Below are 21218 nucleotides of genomic sequence, written 5' to 3'. Positions count from 1 at the left end.
ATCTCCGGGCGAAGGCGCAGGGACGCACCAACACCTGTAGTGGAGCACCCACAGGGACATCTCTCGAAGAAGAAGCTTGGTCCTGCGGCAGCCAAGCTTCTCTCCTCCCCCTTCTTCCCCCAGCGTGGCGCTTTCTGGCCCCCCCCCCCCTCCTCCTCTCAGTGGGCAGGCAGCGTGCCACTCAGAATCGGCTTGCGTGCCGTGTTTGGCACATGTGCCGTAGGTTGCCGACCCCTGCATTAGAACCTGCAACTTTACCAGATTGGTGCTATTTAATAGCTTCTTGGATTTCATTCAAAATTATGGCATTCTGAAAAGTGTATGGTATGTTTTCTGTTAATGCAGGGAATTTTAACTCCTGTAAGAACCCCTTGGTGTCAGTAGGACACTGCTTCTCTTCAGGAATATTCATCTGCTTATAGAAATTCAGGCTAATTTTATTAGTAAATTGGTAACTAGTTTTACCTAATATCCAACCTTGACTGTTGCTATAATACTTTTGATGTTGAGCTGTATATGAACTGCTAGCTAATTTGCTGGTAAGCTTGAAGGACAGCTGTTTCTTATGTTATAAGGTATCTTTTTGCTTTTTCAGATAAAAGAAGGGCCAGTTCATTTTTTAATATGGGTTACCCGTTCAAGAGTTTAAGGTGAGAGTATTAAATGTTGATTTCCTACAGCTCTTTTAATGGTTTTTCTACTTTGGGAATATGTCTTGATTTGAGAGGCATGGGCTATTATAATACTAAGCAGGTAAGTGTCATATAGTGACTTTAGGGATGTGGGGAAGCCTCGTTAATTTGAAATATAAAGCTCAGTTTGAAAGGCCTTGTTTTTAAAATTAGCCCTAAAGTCTCTGATTTAAATAAACCAGGCATATGCAAATAGTATAAATGAGTTGGTACTCATGTCAGAAGATAATATTTACCTTGATCTTTGTTCATTAGCTGTTGAGAGATATTTGGGACAAGTATAAACAAATAACTCTCACAGACCTTCATTTTACCAGAGGAGTAAACAGTCCCAAGCTAAAACTGAATGACTTTCTTGAGTTATCAATTTGACAAGAGTTGCCCTAAGGCGACAACTTTTCCTACCTCCCACCCCTTCTGCTTTGCTAATTAAGTCAGTAACTGTGTATTTGTCAAGCTGAAGCTCTCACTGAAGCTGTCTCATTAATTTCTTTTCTTTAGGACATGTTAGATTTATTCTGCAGTGCTAAAACAGAGGTCTTTGCAAAATACCTACACAAAGTTACTTGTCATGTAGCAATTGAAAGGTGCGACGGGAAGAGTCTATTGTATTACTACTTTTAATCAGATAAAGGTGTAATAATGATTGACAGAATACACTACAGAAGTCAGTCATATTGCTTAATGCACTACTGGAATGCACTAATGAAACTATTGGAGTAAGGGCATTACAAGTATCTATACCAGGAGTTGGCAACCTTTCAGAAGTGGTGTGCCGAGTCTTCATTTATTCACTCTAATTTAAGGTTTTGCGTGCCAGTAATACATTTTAACATTTTTAGAAGGTCTCTTTCTATAAGTCTATAATATATAACTAAACTATTGTTGCATATAAAATAAACAAGGTTTTTAAAATGTTTAAGAAGCTTCATTTAAAATTAAAATGCAGAGCTCCCCGGACCAGTGGCCAGGACCCAGGCAGTGTGAGTGCCGCTGAAAATCAGCTTGCGTGCCACCTTTGGCACGCGTGCCATAGGTTGCCTATCCCATATCTATACAAAACAGAAGTAGAACAGAATCACTGTAGAGGCAAGAATGATGATTTTCACAACTAAATTGTAAACAAGATGGTCACATATATAATTAGCATGATCTTTGCTAATAAGGCTAATATATAAAAACATTGATATACTACTGTAAATCACTGGTTTTCCAAAGCAGAATAATGAATTTTCAATGCAGGGTAGTGAACCACCTTACAACAATTATGAAGAAGGAAATTAAAGGAGAATTCTTCTATTAAATAATTCTTTTCCCCTCCTGCAGCTTTCACTGACCAGCAATCTGTGAATGAATTTTTTAAATGCAGCACTAGAGAGACTTTTCAGGATAAGAAAGCTTTATTACCTACGGAAATGGGAAGTATTGATTGGCTAATGAGTTTATAGTATAAACATTAAGGCTTTTTGTTTGGCATCTATATATGCTGAAACATACAGAGAGTATTTTCTGGTAAGTAACCTGGAAAGAGATTTTTCTAGTCAGATTTGCTCTCAATTCACAATTTTGTGTCTCTTTTGAATATACCCAGGGTGGTTCTGCTGTGGGAAATTTACAAAATATAGCACAAAGCTGATGATGCAGAGATAAGAAGTTTTTGGTATGGAAATATAGAGAGTAAAGCCAAAAACTTGAGTGCCTAAAAAGTTACACATAAATCTATATTTGAGCACCCGAATAAACGTCCCGATTCTCAGGGGTGCTGAACACCCCTAGTTTCCACAAAAATCAGTGAGGGCTGAAGTTACTCAGCACAATTGAAAATTAAAACACTTATTTAGGTGCCTGTGGGTCTAATCTTGTTTACACTTACACCTTTGAGGATCTTTGTGCTTTAAAGGAGTCCCATTGAAATTAGGGGACTTGTCACATGAATAATTGCTCATGGGCAGAAGTGTTTGCAGGATCAGGGACTAAACAGAAATGTAGGTGCCTAACCTTAGGTAGCCTGCTTGACAATTTTGGCATTTATTTTTTGCATTAGACTGTGAACATTCTAGGTGAGATATTTAGGTAGTGATGAGGTGTGAAAACCATTTTTATTACTACTATATGTAATAAAATATAAGAGGGTTTTTTTTTATTTGGTCAATAATAAAAATAAAACCTGGAATTTTATTTTGCAATCTTTTTATAATGAAAAAGTCATAAACCAGCACAGAACAGGTTAATCAATTATAAGGACAGGAGAGTTTTGGGCACCAATATATATTTTTACAAGATAGGGTGGTGGTGGAACATAGATAAAGAATACTGAAAAAAAAATAGACTGTACTACACTGAGGGATATTTGATTTACAGTTTCAAATTTGCAGTATGAGGAGCTTTAAGTGGAAAAGCCACTGGTCAGGGCTGGTGTAGGAAGTGGAGGAAGTAGGCTAGTGCATGGAGATTGGTGTAGCCTATCAGGGTGCCTAATCTCAGAATTTGCTATAATAATAGTAAAGTAAATAATAAATAAGAAAGTTCCACTATATAAACACCTTCTATATAGTCTCAAAATGGCTGACTTGCAGGGGAGATACAGTTGTTGTCAAATGAATATATTTGATGATACAGGTATAAGTTGGTTACTTTCTTTTAGGTGTGTGGTCCACCTGGTGGTGGGAGTCAAAGCTCTCTCTTCTTCCCCCTACCAACTTCCTTCTGGCATGTTGCCCTGTTTTCTTATGAATGATCTCATTACAAGAGAAATAACCAGATGTCTCAGCAGGATTGTTTTCATAATGCTACCACAGTCTATGCTTACCCAGGGTCATCATGCTTTCCTTTACATTATAGTATTTGTTTTTCCTTCTTTTGGAAGGAAAAACTGAACGTGCTATCCTTCTGTATTAGATTTTTGTTTAAAAAACAAAGGCTATTGCAAATCATTGAGTGGTACTCCTCCAATTTTCTGAGCCCTGCTATGAGTCCACTTACCTTAACCTCTAGCTTTTTCAACAGCTCTCAGAAATGTTGTTTACACCACCATTAAGGGCTCCCAGGATTGGAACTAGAATTTTAAAGGTAGCAGTAGGTATTTGTTGGCAGCCTAGCAAAACAGGGTTTGTCCACCTTATCCTCACACCTTGCTGGAGCCCATCTCTACAGAAGCTCAGCCCCCTCCCTTCAAGAGACTGATATCTAACTCCTTCTTGAGCTGTGCCTCTACTGCTTCAGACCCAAATTCAGTAAAGCACTGAAGCATGTGCTTAACTCCCATTGAAATCAATAGGATTTCAACATGTGGTTAAGTGCTGTGCAGAATTGGTGCATCAGAGCTGTCTGTCTATTCCTACTATGCAACTCTCATCTCTCTCTTATGTTAGCTCCCAGAAGAGATTTTGACCCTAATCTGATGGTGCTATGGCTGAACTACTCTGCCCAGGCTAGTCACCAAACATTTCACTTTTAGAACTCAGGCATCGTCCCTGTGAACAAGTGAACACCATTAAAGGTATTTGGGGGGCATTTACTGCTAGCGTGATATGCAAATCCGCCCAAGTTAGGTGCAGCTAGAAAACCATAGCAAAGTTTGATAGTGCAGCAGAGTCTGTGAGAGTAATTAGCTAATACCTCATAGTCAGCATGCAATAGCTATGCCCCTTAGCCTAATGGATGTACCTGATCATGAAAGTGAAGTAAGAGCACCAGTGACCACTGAGACCTCTCAAAGTCTCAGTAATCATTCTCAGCTTTTTATTGGAAGGGGGCTTGTAGAAGGGATGTGACCTCCTGATTTTTTCCTGGATTGGCTTACCTCATCTTATTACAATACTATGAAAATTAAATTAAAAAAATCTCACATATACAGTCAAATCCCTTTGCTGTTGAAATTTGAAATCAATGATTCCCTAACCAGATGTTTAAAAACAATTAGATTCATGCAGTGTTTAAAAGATATTACTCTTGGGGGAATTCTGCACCATTGAGCATGGGCAGAATTCATGCCCATGCAGATTTCCCCCCCTGCAGAATAATACATTCTTCTGGGGAGGCACTGCAATTACACCTTTCATCCATCAGGGGCTACTGTGGCAACAGAAGAGAGGGCAGCCAGCTCAGGGCTGCTGCAGCTGTGGAGAGGGAGGAGAGGCTGCTTTCCTCACAGCGCCCTGTCTGCAGGGCCAGGTGAGAAGGCACAGGATATGATGGGGACGGGGCACATGGGGCTGCTGGAAGGGTCACAGACTGGGGTACAGAAAATAAGAACATAAGAATGGCCGTACTGTGTCAGACCAAAGTTCCATCCAGCCCAGTATCCTGTCTACCGACAGTGGCCAATGCCAGGTTCCCCAGAGGGAGTGAACCTAACAGGTAATGATCAAGTGATCTCTCTCCTGCCGTCCATCACCACCCTCTAACAAACAGAGGCTAGGGACACCATTCCTTACCCAACCTGGCTAATAGCCATTAATGGACTTAACCTCCATGAATTTATCTACTTCTCTTTTAAACCCAGTTATAGTCTTCACAACCTCCTCAGGCAAGGAATTCCACAAGTTGACTGTGCGCTGTGTGAAGAAGAACTTCCTTTTGTTTTAAATCTGCTGCCCATTAATTTCATTTGGTGGTCCCTAGTTCTTATATTATGGGAACAAGTAAATAACTTTTCCTTATTCACTTTCTCCACATCACTCATGATTTTATATACCTCTATCATATCCCCCCTTAGTCTCCTCTTTTCCAAGCTGAAAAGTCCTAGCCTCTTTAATCTCTTCTCATATTGGACCCGTTCCAAACCCCTAATCAGTTTAGTTGCCCTTCTCTGAACCTTTTCTAATGCCAGTATATCTTTTTTTGAGATGAGGAGACCACATCTGTACGCAGTATTCAAGATGTGGGCATACCATGGATTTATAAAAGGGCACTAAGGTATTCTCCGTCTTATTCTCTATCCCCTTTTTAATGATTCCTAACATCCTGTTTGCTTTTTTGACTGCTTTAGTTGTAGTTAAATTAGCCCCCATCAGATTGAATGTATAGTTGGGGTTATTTTTTCCAATGTGCATTACTTTACATTTATCCACATTAAATTTCATTTGCCATTTGGTTGCCCAATCACTTAGTTTTGTGAGATCTTTTTGAAGTTCTTCACAGTCTGCTTTGGTCTTAACTATCTTGAGCAGTTTATCATCTGCAAACTTTGCCACTTCACTGTTTACCCCTTTCTCCAGATCCTTTATGAATAAGTTGAATAGGATTGATCCTAAGACTGACCCTTGGGGAACACCACTAGTTACCCCTCTCCATTCTGAAAATTTACTATTTATTCCTACCCATTGTTCCCGGTCTTTTAACCAGTTCTCAATGCATGAAACGATCTTCCCTCTTATCCCATGACAACTTAATTTATGTAAGAGCCTTTGGTGAGGGACCTTGTCAAAGGCTTTCTGGAAATCTAACTATACTATGTCCACTGGATCCCCCTTGTCCACATGTTTGTTGAATCCTTCCCAAACTCCCTAACAATCCCACCCCAAAACCTGTTCCATATTTCGGCCACTCACACCAACCACCCTCCAGGTTCACTCCCAGGTTTCTGCCCAGCAATTACTTCCCTCTCCTTCAGCTCCTCCATAAGCCCAGATTCCTCCAAGCCTTTGCACTGCTTCTCAGGGGTGCGGGAAATAAGTTTCTCTACTGTAGTTTAAATGAATTATTACTCCAAGTTCTGTATTAATATGCCTAGTAAGGAATCTATATGTCAAAAAACGTTTCCTGAATCTTTTTTGGTGTCAGTATTGTTACAGACATACCTGCTGATAGGTATTTTGAAATTAATTAACAAAACAATTGAAACTGGCATAATTATATAGTGTTATTTTGACAAATAATATTTGCAGAATTTTAAAATATTGTACACCGAATTTAAGTTTTTGGCACAGAATATTTAGGCACAGAATTCCCTTAGCCACACATCTTACTCCTAAGTACCTCATCTTGCAGCCTAAAATATCTGAGGAACTATATATTTGTCACTTGAGAAAAGACTTCAACTCTGCATTTTCTTCTCTCCATGCCTCCTCTTCCTTCACCCCAGTTGTAATGTTTGGACCTTCAGCCAAGTTCCCAAAGTTGCCTGAACTTTTGGCCTGACACTCAAACAGTGCATATGTTTTACCTCTCAGAGCTCTGAGGTGGCAGACATACTGAAGATAAATCACCATTTTTAAAAACCCCAAGTTGTAGCTCTTGAGAGAAGTAGGAGCCTATGTTTAAAACACTGAAGGCGGTATCAATGCTATGAAAGGGCATGGCTAAGTGATACTAGGAGTGAAGATCCTTTGCAGGGTACTCTCAAACCAGAAAACAGTTCAAACTTTAAAAATGGAATTAATTGTCCACAAAAGGGGCATAATGGGCTTGAAAGAAGACTGGGATGGGTACATGAAGATATAAGAAAAAGATTAAAAAGGCTGGAGGAATGAACACCGCACTGGGAGTCAGGAAGTCCTAAATTCTAATTCCAGCCTTGCTACTAACTAAATTGTTAAGCTTTTGGGCAATTTTTTCCACATCTCTCGGTTAGGTTTCTCATCTATTTTTTGTAAAATGTAGGTGAGGCAGTAATATTACTAATTTACCTAGCTCACAGGAATGTTGTAATGATTAATTTTTAGCCTATTTGTGTACAGGGCTTTCAACATGTAAGACACTAAGTGCCTCATTCTCAGACTGATTTATACCGTCTCGGTAGTGCTAAGGGCCCTTTAGCACTGCCAGAGGAGTGTAAAGTGGCATTAGTGTAAATACGAATCTGGCCCTAAATATGCTAGGTATTATTATCTGAGATGAAATGAGCAAAACCACTTCTCTTGTTGGTATCAGCACAGCAGCTCAAGTACCAGAAACACAGATTCCAAACTTTAACAGTTATTTTAAATTACATATTGCTAATAGAAAATCTATTCTTTAATAAGAATATGGGGTCATGAGACAAAATATGCATATTCTGTGTTGAGCCATTCTGCTATGCTTCAGCACATCCAAGGTGTACATATATTGGCCGTTTAATATACACCCTGTGGTGTGTTATTGCTTACCTAAGGCCTAGTACTGCATGACCTTGTTGTTTCTGTTAATTATGTTTTCTCGTCTAGGAAAGTAAGTTTACTCATTCTGTATTGTGCCAAACCACATAATCCGAAAAGGACTATTGTGGCTCCAGTTGGAAAGATCTCACTTGGCTTCAGCCATCACTGGGAAAGCGCTATAGTCTTTTATTATTTTAACTGGCCAAATGCCCTTTTTCCCCACATTAGCAGCCTCCCTATGGTACTTGTAACCTTGATATTATTTTCACTTTTATGCTAAATTTCACCAGATGAAAGACATAAACCCTCAAATTTCAAAAGAAAAAAATAGAATGTTTTGTTAACTCCATATTTCAGCAACAAAGCCTGTGAAAATTATAACCTATGTCTGCTGGCTGCAATTGTGTTCAGTAAAGCCATCTTGCCAGCTGTTCTCATTGGCAAAAGGAAACATAATATTTTGGTATCTTTAATTTGTCCATTCCAGAGGAGAGTTTTGCTTGTGTCATCATTTAAACCATACATGCTAACATCAGTCTGGCAAACATAGCACTTTATACAGACTCAGTTTTGGACAGTAGCACTATGATGTTGCAATAAAGCAGTTTTAGAATATTATATCTAATTTAAATTGTTTTCCTGAGTGTGGATTACTGCAGGTGTTCTGCATGGCTCTGCTGAAAAAGTGTTTTATATTTGTTCTAATTAAAATCCTAACGGAGATGTGAAAACAAACATGCATGTCTTATGGCCTGATCCTGTCTTTGTTGGGAGTTGAGGGTGCTCATCATCTGTAAGGACTGAGCCTTTAGTGACATGCCTTTTATTGTGATCTCGAATGACATTCAATGTCCACAGCTCCGTCTGAGGTGACCAGCAAACAGCAACTCTTATTATCAGGCCTTAGAGAGAAACAAGTATGGTGTTGTAGCTTGTGCATAGAACTCAGGGGCAGGAAACCTGGAGTTCCAGGAGCTGTCAAGCCATTATTTAACAAAATCACACAGCAAATAAGTGTATTTATTCTTAAGGCAAGACGACAGGATTTACAATATGCATATACCCCTCTGTTGCCTGATTGGTTGAGCTGTTATTGATTATTCTGACTGTGTTGATTATTTTAAAGAATCCTTATTGAGGTTGCAGGAATAAACCATCTCGATGTGTAGAAAGAATAGTAAATATGGCAGGTGACCAGCTTGGCTTAACAGTGAAATCCTTGCTGATCTTAAACACAAAAAATAAGCTTACAAGAAGTGGAAGATTGGACAAATGACCAGGGAGTCATTTTTGCTTAGGCATGCAGGAGTGAAATCAGGAAGGCCAAATAACACTTGGAGTTGCAGCTAGCAAGGGATGTTAAGAGTAACAAGAAGGGTTTCTTCAGGTATGTTAGCAACAAGAAGAAAGTCAAGGAAAGTGTGGGCCCCTTACTGAATGAGGGAGGCAACCTAGTGACAGAGGATGTGGAAAAAGCTAATGTACTCAATGCTTTTTTTGCCTCTGTCTTCATGAACAAGCTCAGCTCCCAGACTACTGCACTGGACAGCACAGCATGGGGCGGAGGTGACCAGCCCTCTGTGGAGAAAGAAGTGGTTCAGGACTATTTAGAAAAGCTGGACAAGCATAAGTCTATGGGGTCGGAAGCGCTGCAACCGAGGGTGCTAAAGGAGTTGGCGGATGTGATTGCAGAGCCATTGGCCATTATCTTTGAAAACTCATGGCGATCGGGGAGGTCCCAGATGACTGGAAAAAGGCTAATGTAGTGCCCATCTTTAAAAAAGGGAAGGAGGAGGATCCGGGGAACTACAGGCCAGTCAGCCTCACCTCAGTCCCTAGAAAAATCATGGAGCAGGTCCTCAAGGAATCAATTCTGAAGCACTTAGAGGAGAAGAAAGTGATCAGGAACAGTCAGCATGGATTCACCAAGGGCAAGTCATGCCTGACTAACCTAAAATTGCCTTCTATGATGAGATAATTGGCTCTGTGGATGAGGGGAAAGCAGTGGATGTGTTATTCCTTAACTTTAGGAAAGCTTTTGATATGGTCTCCCACAGTATTCTTGCCAGCAACTTAAAGTAGCATGGGCTGGATGAATGGACTATAAGGTGGATAGAAAGCTGGCTAGATTGTCGGACTCAACGGGTAGTGATCAATGGCTCCATGTCTAGTTGGCAGCCGGTATCAAGCGGAGTGGCCCAAGAGTCGGTCCTGAGGCCGATTTTATTCAATATCTTCATTAATGATCTGGAGGATGGCGTGGACTGCACTCTCAGCAAGTTTGCAGATGACACTAAACTGGGAGGAGTGGTAGATATGCTGAAGGGTAGGGATAGCATACAGAGGGACCTAGACAAATTAGAGGATTGGGCCAAAAGAAATCTGATGAGGTTCAACAAGGACAAGTGCAGAGTCCTGCACTTAGGACGGAAGAATCCCATGCACTGCTACAGAATAGGGACCGAATGGCTAGGCAGCAGTTCTGCAGAAAAGGACCTAGGGGTTACAGTGGACAAGAAGCTGGATAAGAGTCGACAGGGTGCCCTTGTTGCCAAGAAGGCTAATGGCATTTTGGACTGTATAAGTAGGGACATTGCCAGCAGACCGAGGGACGTTATAATTCCCCTCTATTTGACATTGGTGAGGCCTCATCTGGAGTACTGTGTCCAGTTTTGGGCCCCACACTACAAGAAGGATGTGGAAAAATTGGAAAGAGTCCAGTGGAGGGCAACAAAAATGATTAGGGGGCTGGAGCACATGACTTATGAGGAGAGGCTGAGGGAACTGGGATTGTTTAGTCTGCAGAAGAGAGGAATGAGGGGGGATTTGATAGCTGCTTTCAACTACCTGAAAGGGGGTTCCAAAGAGGATGGATCTAGTCTGTTCTCAGTGGTACCAGATGACAGAAGAAGGACTAATGGTCTCCAGTTGCAGTGGGGGAGGTTTAGGTTAGATATCAGGAAAAACTTTTTCACTAGGAGGGTGGTGAAGCACTGGAATGGGTTACCTAGGGAGATGGTGGAATCTTAGAGGTTTTTAAGGTCAGGCTTGACAAAGCCCTGGCTGGGATGATTTAGTTGGGGATTGGTCCTACTTTGAGCAGGGGGTTGAACTAGATGACCTCCTAAGGTCCCTTCCAACTCTGATATTCTATGATTCTATGATTTAGAATCCCCAATTGATAAAAGTAATTAGACCCTTGAGCTTCGACAGGTTCCAGCCCCAGAATCAAGCACAACAGAATTAAGATTGTTGTCTGTTTGGGAACCCCCATGTGCACAGCAGTGACTCTCACACTGAGGGCAAAGCAAAGTTCTTAATAATTGTATTAACACTGTTAGTAAAAGCACAAAATCTGCCAATTCAAAAGAGAACGTAGCTCCAGTGTAATATTAGTTTGACACCCCATGTCATCCTATGCACATACTCACACAATTCTTGTGGAGACTTAGAGGTGGGAAGACAGGTAGTAGTCCATGTGGGTCCTAGCCTGTGTCTAGCATGCCAAGAAAGTCCAATAAGCAAGGTCTACCACTCACATGGTGGTTGGGCCTGATGGCTCTCATGAATATTCACAGCCAAGCTTCCCTGCGAATAGCGTAGCTGAATTCGACGTATCGCAGCCGACTTACCCCGCTGTAGGGACGGCGGCAAAATCGACCTCTGCTGCTTCCCATTGACGGCGCTTACTCCCACCTCCGCTGGTGGAGTAAGAGCGTCGATTCGGGGATCGATTGTCGCGTCCCGACGGGACGTGATAAATTGATCCCTGAGAGGTTGATTTCTACCCGCCGATTCAGGCGGGTAGTGTAGACCCAGCCTAAGGCAGTCTGTAGTGCAATCCTCCCAGTTACATGGATCTGTCATAGTCACTCAGTGGCTGAAAACATGACAATAGTCTTCTATGTAAAAAACAAGGCAGAGCACAATCTCTTCGTCTCTGAATAGAGGCATGTGACGGGGTAGACTAGGCCCTGAGGCCCGCTGTTGGAAGCCTCGCAGTGGAGAGCTGAGTCACCGAAGATCTGCCTAAGTACAGTGGCTGACGGGGGCACAGTGAGTGGAGAAATGGAGAAAACTGCAGGCACGGACACACTCAACCAAAGGGGGGGGGGCTCACTTGAGGTGTGTGCACCCCATCACAGCCAGTCAATTCATGGAAATGGCACATCAGGAACCACACTACAGTCTCAGCAACATATCTATCCAGTGCACACAGCACTTTGGCAGACAATCTCAGCAGGCACTTCTCCACAGACTAAAAGTGGGATTTTTCTCCTGAATGAAATCTTCACTTCAGGGGAACGCTATCCTGGGACCATTTGCCTCCCTTAGGAACAGAATGTTTATTCTATTTTGCTCCAGAGCAGCACTAGGCCAAGACTCCAGGAGCGATGTACACCTTTCCTCCCACCAGTACAAAAGGTCCTAAAAAAGATCCATCATGATAAAGCTTGATTCATTCTCATCACATCCAACTGGCCTAGACAGTTCTGGCTTCCGGACCTTTTACGAATGTCCTCCCATCAGATCTGTTCACTCAGGAGAATATCAGACCCCTCAACCCAGGCCCTCTTCAACTCACAGTATATTATTTGGATGGGCCTCAGACCTAGAGTGTTGATGTTCAGAGGCTGTTCAAACTGTTCTCAAATACAGCAGAGAGGCCTCCACCAGAGAATATATCCAGCTAAATGGAGGCATTTCTCTACTTGGACGCAACAGAACCAGTTATCCTCAGAAACAGTAGGTATTCCTGAATTAATTACCTCCTCATCCCATTGGGACTTTCCACTCGTTCACTGGGGATCCACTTAGCAGCAGTCAGAGTCATCTATCCTCTGGTTGAAAGCTATTCTATTTTCACTCACCCAACTAAAATCAGATTCCTGAAAGGTTTCATTAGGAAATTCCTGCCAGTGGTAAAACAAACACCACAATGGGACATCAGTCTTGTACTCTCAATACTTACCAGACTACTCTGAACTGTTGACCACATAAGAATGGCCATACTGGGTCAGACCAGTCATCCATCTAGCCCAGTGTTTTGTCTTCTGAATGTGGCCAGTGCCAGATGCTTCAGAGGGAATGAATGGTACAGGACAATTATCAGGTGAGCCATCCTGTCATCCAGTCCCAGCCTCTGGCAGTCAGAGATTTAGTGACACCCAGATGTCCCTGACCATCTTGGCTAATAGTCATGGATGAACCTATCCTTCATGAACTTATCTAATTTTTGTTAACCCAGTTATATTTTTGGCCTTCACAACATCCCCTGGCAACACGTTCTGTGTGTTGTATGAAGTAGTACTTGTTAATGTTTGTTTTAAACTCGCCACCTATTAAAATTCATTGGGTGACCTCTGGTTCTTGTATTATGTTAAGGGGTAAATAACACTTCCTTATTCACTTCACTTTAAGCTGAAAAGTCCCAGTCTTTTTCATCTTTTTCTCATATGGAAGCTGTTCCATATTCCTAATCATTGCCTTTCTCTGTACATTTTTCCCATGAGTTCAATGTACCATCTGTCCTTCCTAGTCACTTTCACATCAGCCAGAAGAGTAGGTGAACTGGGCGCACTGATGGTTGACCTGCCTTACTCCACATTTCATAAGAAGGTTCCCCTTCATCTCCACCATAAATTCATCCCTATGGTAATTTCTGAGTTTCACATGAACCTATTCTCTTACCAGTATTCTTTCCAAAACATCATGGTTCCAACAAGAAGAGGAGACTTAATTCTCTCAACATCAGATGGGCTTTAGCGTTCTGTCTGCAAAGAATGAAATCAATTAGGAGAATGCCGCCCTAGACTATTTGTTGCTATAGTAGAATGATCATGAGATCAAGCATTATCTTCTCAGCAACTGAGTGGATCTCCAGCTGTATCATGCTTTATTAGTTGGTGTGTATTCCTTCCCTGGAGGGGTGAGGGCCCATTCCACTAGACCACAGGCAACCTCAATAGCATCTCTTCTTTCAAAAATATCTGGACATTTTTAAGACCTGGAGTTCCAGCCATACTTTCATGAAACACTGCACCTTAGTCCAGACCTCATCTACAGATGCAGCTGTTGGGACAGCAGTATTACAGACATCTATACCAACTGCCTTCTTCCACCCCACTTCTGTTTGAATACACATAGAAACCTGCACTTGGAGAAGACATGGAAGTTGCTTACCAAGAACCGGAGGTTTTTTGAGATTTGTGGTCCCGATCTGTAGTCCACTATCTGCCCTTCTTCTCCTCTGCTTTGGGATAAGAGGAGTAACTGGAGAGGCATTGGTCTACACTGCCACTTTATACCTATGGTACACAGCATGAGGGGAGAAACTGCAGACCAATAGATACTACTTGCTAGAAACCTCTGGTCTCAGGCACATGCGGCACATATGTACTCACGTGTGGAATACAGAGAGGGTACCCTCACTTACAGGTAAATAACCTCCATTTAACAAATATTTTTTAATAAGAAATACAACTGGGAATATATTTTTCATTGCAGTGTCTGAGGAATCATGTAAGACTCCTGTGAATAATGAAATCTGGGTACATGCTCCCTCCAGAGACATGAAAATTCAGCTGCTCTGTTTTACCCAGTAGAGGAATGAAATGCTTAGATGCTCATTTTCACATCTGTGAATATTTAAACTTGCCCTATTCTCCAACTTTTAAGAAAAAACTTTTGCAAATATCTGATTTACCCACAATTTATATGTGATAACGTAATTGAACAAAAAAAAAATAGTTTGCATTCACATATTCATTTTTAAATAAAATTTAGAATAAGAGGCATTTAGAATTATTTAGCTAAAATAATGGATTCAAATTCTTTCATTGTTATTCTTTGTTTGGCTTCTGGAATACATAACTGCTAAGAAAGCTACAGGAATTCTGACTGGTAATGAATAATTAAAAGTAAGGCAGAAACTTAACTGGAATGGTATTGCAACAGTGCCTTGTATTGGTCTGCATGAAGCCTGGGACTGAGAATGGTCTTCAGGCTCTCGTTATTCATGGTTACTGAGCTTGGTCTCCAGTTGCATAGAGTTTCTTCTGCTGGCTACTACAGCTGAGCTGGAAATGGCTATCCCATCATGCAAAAGTCGGGATATTTTTCCTGTCCCAAATCAGAATGAAAAAATTGAAATCTCAAAAAAATTTTAATGCATCAAAGATCTGGGGAGAGGAGGGGAAGTCAGTTTGGATCAAAGTCTCATTTTAATAATGTCAAAATGTTTTTCAATGTAAACTAGGGCTGTCGAGCAATTAAAAAAATGAATTGCGATTAAAATAACTAATTGTGATTAATCGCACTGTTAAACAATAGAGTACCATTTATTTAAATATTTGTGGATGTCTTCTACATTTTCAAATGTATTGATTTAAATTACAACATAGAATACAAAGTGTACAGTGCTCATTTTATATTTATTTTTCATTACAAGTATTTGCACTCTAAAAAAACAAAAGAAATAGTATTTTTCAATTCACCTAATACAAGTACTGTAGTGCAAGTAGCGATCGGCTGAATGAGAAATAGGACTGAGTGGACTTACAGGCTCTGAAGTTTTACATGATTTTTTTCTTACATAACTGCATTCAAAAACAAAACAAACATTTGTAAATTGCACTTTCACGATAAAGAGATTGCACTATAGTACTAGTATGAGGTGAATTGAAAAAGACTATTTATTTTATTTATTATTTTTACAGTGCAAATATTTGTAATAAAAAATATACACTTGATTTCAATTACAACACAAATACAGAAAATGTAGAAAAACATCCAAATATTTAATAAATTTCAGTTGGTATTCTATTGTTTAACAGTGCAGTTAATTTTTGTGAGTTAATCGCGTGAGTTAACTGCGATTAATTGAAACCTTTTACATTTTGTTTAAAAGGTGAACTATAATTTAGCTTAAATTTCAAAATCAAAATGACAGAATTCCCATGACAATTTTGAAGTTTATTTCAACATTTTTCAAGTTTTTCAAGAAATTTATCAACTGATATTGCCTGTAAAATTTGAGAGAATTCCCGTTAGATCAATAGACTTTTGTTTGCAGCACTAAATAACATTGTTTTTGATTACACTGCTCTACAGTCAAAATGCTTCTGAAATAAATGTAGTCAAACTTTACTAATTCTGGGACACTGAGAATGAAAATGATGCTTAAAATTGTTGATTGGCTCTAGTTTTCAAGATATGCTATTGGGTCAGTATATACGACTCTTGACTTGGGAATGGCGGAGGATAAGTGAGTTATAAAGGGAAGGGATCTCAATTTAAACCAGAAATGACTAAAATACATCTTTGACTGGATCTATGAATAAATCTATGACTGGGTTTGGACAGTACTTGCTTTTTAGGCAAAAGAATGAATGATGCAATCTGAAGCTGGTATTGCGTCATATATGATATGAATTGCATCGTGTTATTCCTAGAAGTCATGGATGATGCAATCATAACGAAGCTTACATCACTCTGCTGAACAAATTGCCCTATTTCAGCTCTAGAAATCATAGTGTCGTGCTCTCTTATTTGTCAGTGTTTGATTTTGCAAAGGGACACATTTCTGTTTAGCCAAAGTGAGCAGAGATGCCTTGTACTTGTGTGAACAGTGCAGATAACTTCTGCTACGTTTGTGGTGAAGTGACTTTTGCATCACAAAAGCACAGTATAACCACTATGGTTAAGAAGGCCTATCACCTTTATTTTGGCTGCAAAATTGGAGATCAGGACAAGAGGTGGGCCCCACACATATGCTGCAACACTTGTGCAACAAATCTTCGCCAGTGGTTGAACAGGAAAAGGAAATCGATGCCTTTTGCAGTGCCAATGATTTGGAGAGAGCCAACAGATCATACCAGCAATTGTTACTTCTGCATGGTGCCTCCAGTTGGGAAAGGTGTGTCAAAGAAGAAAAAGTGAACTGTGCATTATCCAAACATTCCATCAGCTATACACCCAGTACCCCACGGAGAAGGACTGCCGGTTCCTGATGCACCGGAATCATTCTCATTTGAGTCAGATGAGGAAGAGGAAGAGGATGAAACTTCTGGTCCTGAACCATCAATGTCACAGGACCCACATTTTCTCCCATCCTCCTCCTCTGAATCACACCTCATAACACAAGGTGAACTGAATGACCTTGTCAGGGATTTGGAACTACCCAAGAGTAAGGCAGAGCTGTTGGGCTCCAGACTACAGCAGTGGAATCTCCTGGCAGGTGATCTTAGGGTTTCCACGTTCCATGACCGTCAAAAGGATCTTGTCCCATTCTTCTTCATGGAAGGTGATCTTGTAGCCTGCAACAACATCGATGGTGTGATGGCAGCCCTCAACGTCGTTCACGATCCAGATGAGTGGAGACTGTTCATTGATTCATCGAAGACGAGTCTTAAAGCTGTTTTACTGCATAATGGCAATGTTTTGCCATCAATTCCAGTTGGTCATGCAGTCCATATGAAGGAAACCTATGACAACATGAAACAACTTTTGAGGTGCATAAACTATGACCAACATCAGTGGCAGCTTTGTGGCGATTTGAAGGTTGTTGCTCTCTTGCTTGGTCTGCAGACTGGATACACAAAGTACTGCTGTTTTCTCTGCAAATGGGATAGTCATGCAAGAGATTCCCACTACATCAAGAAATATTGGCCACTCCGACAGTCATTGGAGCCTGGGAGGAAAAGTGTTCAGCATCCACCACTTGTTGAATCAAGGAAGATTTTGTTACCACCCTTACACATCAAGCTGGGTCTGATGAAGAACTTTGTCAAGGCCATTGACAAAACACAAGCAACTTTCAAGTACCTCCGCGGAAAATTTCCAAGGTTAAGTGAAGCTAAGATAAAGGAAGGTGTCTTTGTTGGTCCTCAGATTCGTGAACTTCTTCGAGATGATGCATTAGACCATGCACTGTGTGGCAAGGAAAAGACGGCATGGAAAGCCTTCCAGTTAGTGGCAATAAATTTTCTCGGAAACAACAAGGCAGACAACTACAGGTTATTGGTGGAAAACCTTCTCAAGGCATACAAAAGCCTTGGTTGCAACATGTCACTAAAGATACATTTTTTGCACTCTCATCTAGATTTTTTTCCACCGAACTGCGGAGCAGTGAGCGACGAGCATGGCGAGCGATTTCACCAGGACATTGCAACAATGGAGAAATGCTATCAGGGCAAATGGAGCCCATCAATGCTTGCAGACTATTGCTGGACAGTGACAAGAGATGCTCCATTTAATGAATTCAAGAGACAAGCCAAGAAGCGCCGAGTAGACACTGAATAGGACTAAACTATGTACATAATAGTTTTTTGCCTTTTGTTTCATAATAAATTTTATTTATATAACCCTTTTGCTGATTTTTAAAGTGTTACATAAACAGGACAGGTGAAATATTATCATGTAAAGCAACCATAAACACATGAAAAGACCTAGGTTTACAATTTATGATTAAAACTCTACTATCTACACAATATACATAGACATAAAATGTAAAAACTTAAATATCTTAGAAACAGTAGCCAATCGTTTTAATTGTCATATTTGAATTCAGCACATCAAAATACATAATAAATAGCACATTTTATCTCTGAAGCAGACGACTTCTCAAAAATTGTAGACCAGTGTTATAATAAAGTATTGCTAGCTCCAATAAAGAAGGTGTGTCATTTACACTGCTTAATTACCTTTCAAGGCAAAAGGAAAGCAGCTTAGAACACAAAGTTGTTTAAAGATGAAATTTCATTACAGGAATTTCCTGTGTTTATTATTGTTATATTCTGTCTGTTTTTAATTATCTTTTTTTTTTGTTATGTTTCTGATTGCATTACATCAAAACACAAACAGGGTTGGAAACTCATTAACTTGGTGAATTTGAGTGGATTTTCACAAGACAATGAAAGGCACATCTGTGATATTATGGTGACACTCTCTCCTTCTTCCCTCCCCCCTCCCCGCCCAAATTTAAAGTCCCCTGCTCCAAAGCATGGAGCCTTCACAATACATTATTTTAAGAATATTTTAACACGGGAAAAACATTTTCCCTAACTTATTTCTGAAGAACTATTGTAGTTGAAACTTTCAAAAATCAATTCAGCCTGAAGCAGACAACCGGTATGGAAAATTTCAGCCCAGACAGTTAAAATTGGCAAAGTTGTAAGTAACTGGAAGCAGGGGCTTATAATGCACTGGCTCTCAACCCTTCCAGACTACTGTGCCCCTTTCAAGAGTCTGATTTGTCTTTACATATCTCCAAGTTTCATCTCACTTAAAAAACTATTTGCTTACCAAATCAAAATACAAAAGGGTCACAGCACACTATTACTGAAAAATTGCTTATGTTCTTATTTTTACCATATTATAAAAATCAATTTGAATATAAATATTATACTTACATTTCAGTGTATAGTATATAGAAGAGTATAAACAAGTCATTGTATGCATGAAATTATAGTTTGTACTGACTTCACTAGTGCTTTTTATGTAGCTTGTTGTAAAACTAGGCAAATATCTAGATGAGTTGATGTACCCCCTGGAAGACCTTTGCATACCCCCAGGGGTACGCATACCCGTGGTTCAGGACCACTGTTATAATGGAAAGCATTGGGCAATCATAACTATAGGCATCACTACCAGCATTGCCTATAATTCTTCAGTGTAAAATTATTAGCCCGCCCCTTTCCTATCCTCCTACATCAAACCTTGTATCATCATATTTTCTTGGAAAACAATGTAAGATTCAGTGATAACAGGAAATAGAGACAATTACTAGTATAAATAGGCTGAAAAAGGAAATTTAAAAATTAATGGGGAATAAATCATAATTTAAGATTAATTGTGTTTGCTTGGATGTCATTGAATATCTGATGCCAATCTCCAAACACCAACATAACATCCTCGCCTTCCCTCTGATTACATTGTTCTTATACACCCATGAGGAGGACTATCCACTGAGGTAACTCATAATTAAGGCTGCGAGTCTGTCACAGGACCTCTGTGACTTCTGCAGCGGCTGGTGCGACTGACCTCAGGGCCGCCCAAGCAGCTCCTGAGGCCCCCGGGCCAGCTGCAATGGCCGCTTCTGGGGCAGTCTTGGGCCCCCAGCCCCCCGAACACCAGCAGCAGTCCTAGGCCTCACATCACATCCTTCCCCACCCCGAGCACCAGCGGTGGTCTCAGGCCGCCCCTCCAGAGTACCTGCGGTGCTCCCAGAGCTCCCAAGTTTTAGTCAGGGGTACAAGTCATGGAGAGGTCATAGGCTGTGAATTTTTGTTTACTGCCTGTGACCTGTCCATGATTTTTACTGAAAATACCCGTGACTAAAATGTAACCTTACTCATAATAGAAACAAATCTGAACCTTTGTGTGACTTGGTGCCTGGAAGCACTAATCAGCTATATAGTTTTATGCATTTGAGATCAGTTTAAGTAGAAAGGAAAAGACAAGTAAAAGAAAGGAGCTCTCAGATTTGGCTTAAATTGCTAGATTTGAACAAAATCAATTTAATAAATTTAAATGCATATGCAATCAGTTCTAGTTACCTCATGTTTTCATAATATAATATTTACTGTATCATCTCTTTAGATTTCATAAAAATTGGACAATTTTTTATTTGAATGGAAAGTGCTTTTGAAAAAGGTTTACAGTATCCATATGTTATATACTGTAACATTATTTGCATATTGAATAGATAGACCTCTTCCTATGGTGTATGCTGTGTAGATATAAAGATGCTAGATTTTCAATTCTACTTTTGACCATTTAAGTTCATTTCACCCTCTCCCAGGGTGGCAGAATTCACCAAGGTTTCCGTGGGAGAAATTTTGCTTAGTCATTCAGATGCAGGACTGGCTCCAGGCACCAGCAGACCAAGCACGTGCTTGGGGCGGCACCTTAGAAGAGGCAGCCAATGTTGGAGTGGTGGTGGGGCACTCATGGTGTTTTGGGGTTTTTTTGTTGTTGTTCGGCGGGGCAGCTCTCGAGGGTTTTTGCTTGTTTGTTTTGGCTGGTCAGCACGGGGGGATGTTTCGGCAGCGCTGGGGGTGGGGGGCTTCGGCGGCGCAGCACTTGGGGTTTGGGCAGCACGGTGCTGGGGTTTGGGCGGCGCGGCGCTCCGGGAGTTTGGGCAGCCCGGCGAGGCGCTCAGGGGGAGGCGGGGGTTTGGGCGGCCCGGTGCGGTGCTCGGGGGGTGGGCGGGTTGGGGCGGTGAGGCACGGCGCTCCGTGGGTTTGGGCGGCCCGGTGTGGCACTCGGGAGGGGGAGGGTGGCGGGGTTTTGGCCATCCCAGCGCTGCGCTCTGGGGGTTTGGGCGGCCCAGCGAGGCGCTTGGGGGGACGGGGGTTTGAGCGGCCTGGCGCTCCGGGGGTTTGGGCAGCCCAGCCCGGCGCAGCACGGGGGGGGGGGGGGGGGGGGGGAGAGCCCAGGGGGGAAA

General features: G+C 41.2%; 1 protein-coding gene and 1 long non-coding RNA gene across 3 annotated transcripts in view; both read right to left on the bottom strand.

Moving 5' to 3' along the window:
- The window catches only part of CDKAL1 (CDK5 regulatory subunit associated protein 1 like 1), a 759057-nt gene that overhangs the window by 16510 nt on the left and 721329 nt on the right, over positions 1–21218 (bottom strand). The gene's annotated exons all lie outside the window — the stretch shown is intronic.
- The window catches only part of LOC117873251, a 37624-nt gene continuing 29619 nt past the window's right edge, over positions 13214–21218 (bottom strand). For both annotated transcript variants that reach the window (XR_004644676.1, XR_004644675.1), the window contains exons 2-3: positions 13955–14893; positions 13214–13545 (exon numbers count right to left, since the gene is read on the bottom strand). This is a non-coding gene — a long non-coding RNA (uncharacterized LOC117873251). The remainder of the gene's footprint in view (positions 13546–13954; positions 14894–21218) is intronic.

This window comes from Trachemys scripta, chromosome 2, assembly GCF_013100865.1.
Source record: "Trachemys scripta elegans isolate TJP31775 chromosome 2, CAS_Tse_1.0, whole genome shotgun sequence".
NCBI lineage: Eukaryota > Metazoa > Chordata > Testudines > Emydidae > Trachemys > Trachemys scripta.
The sequence above is the reverse complement of the archived record's forward strand: the minus strand, read 5'-3'. Positions and strand labels throughout refer to the sequence as shown.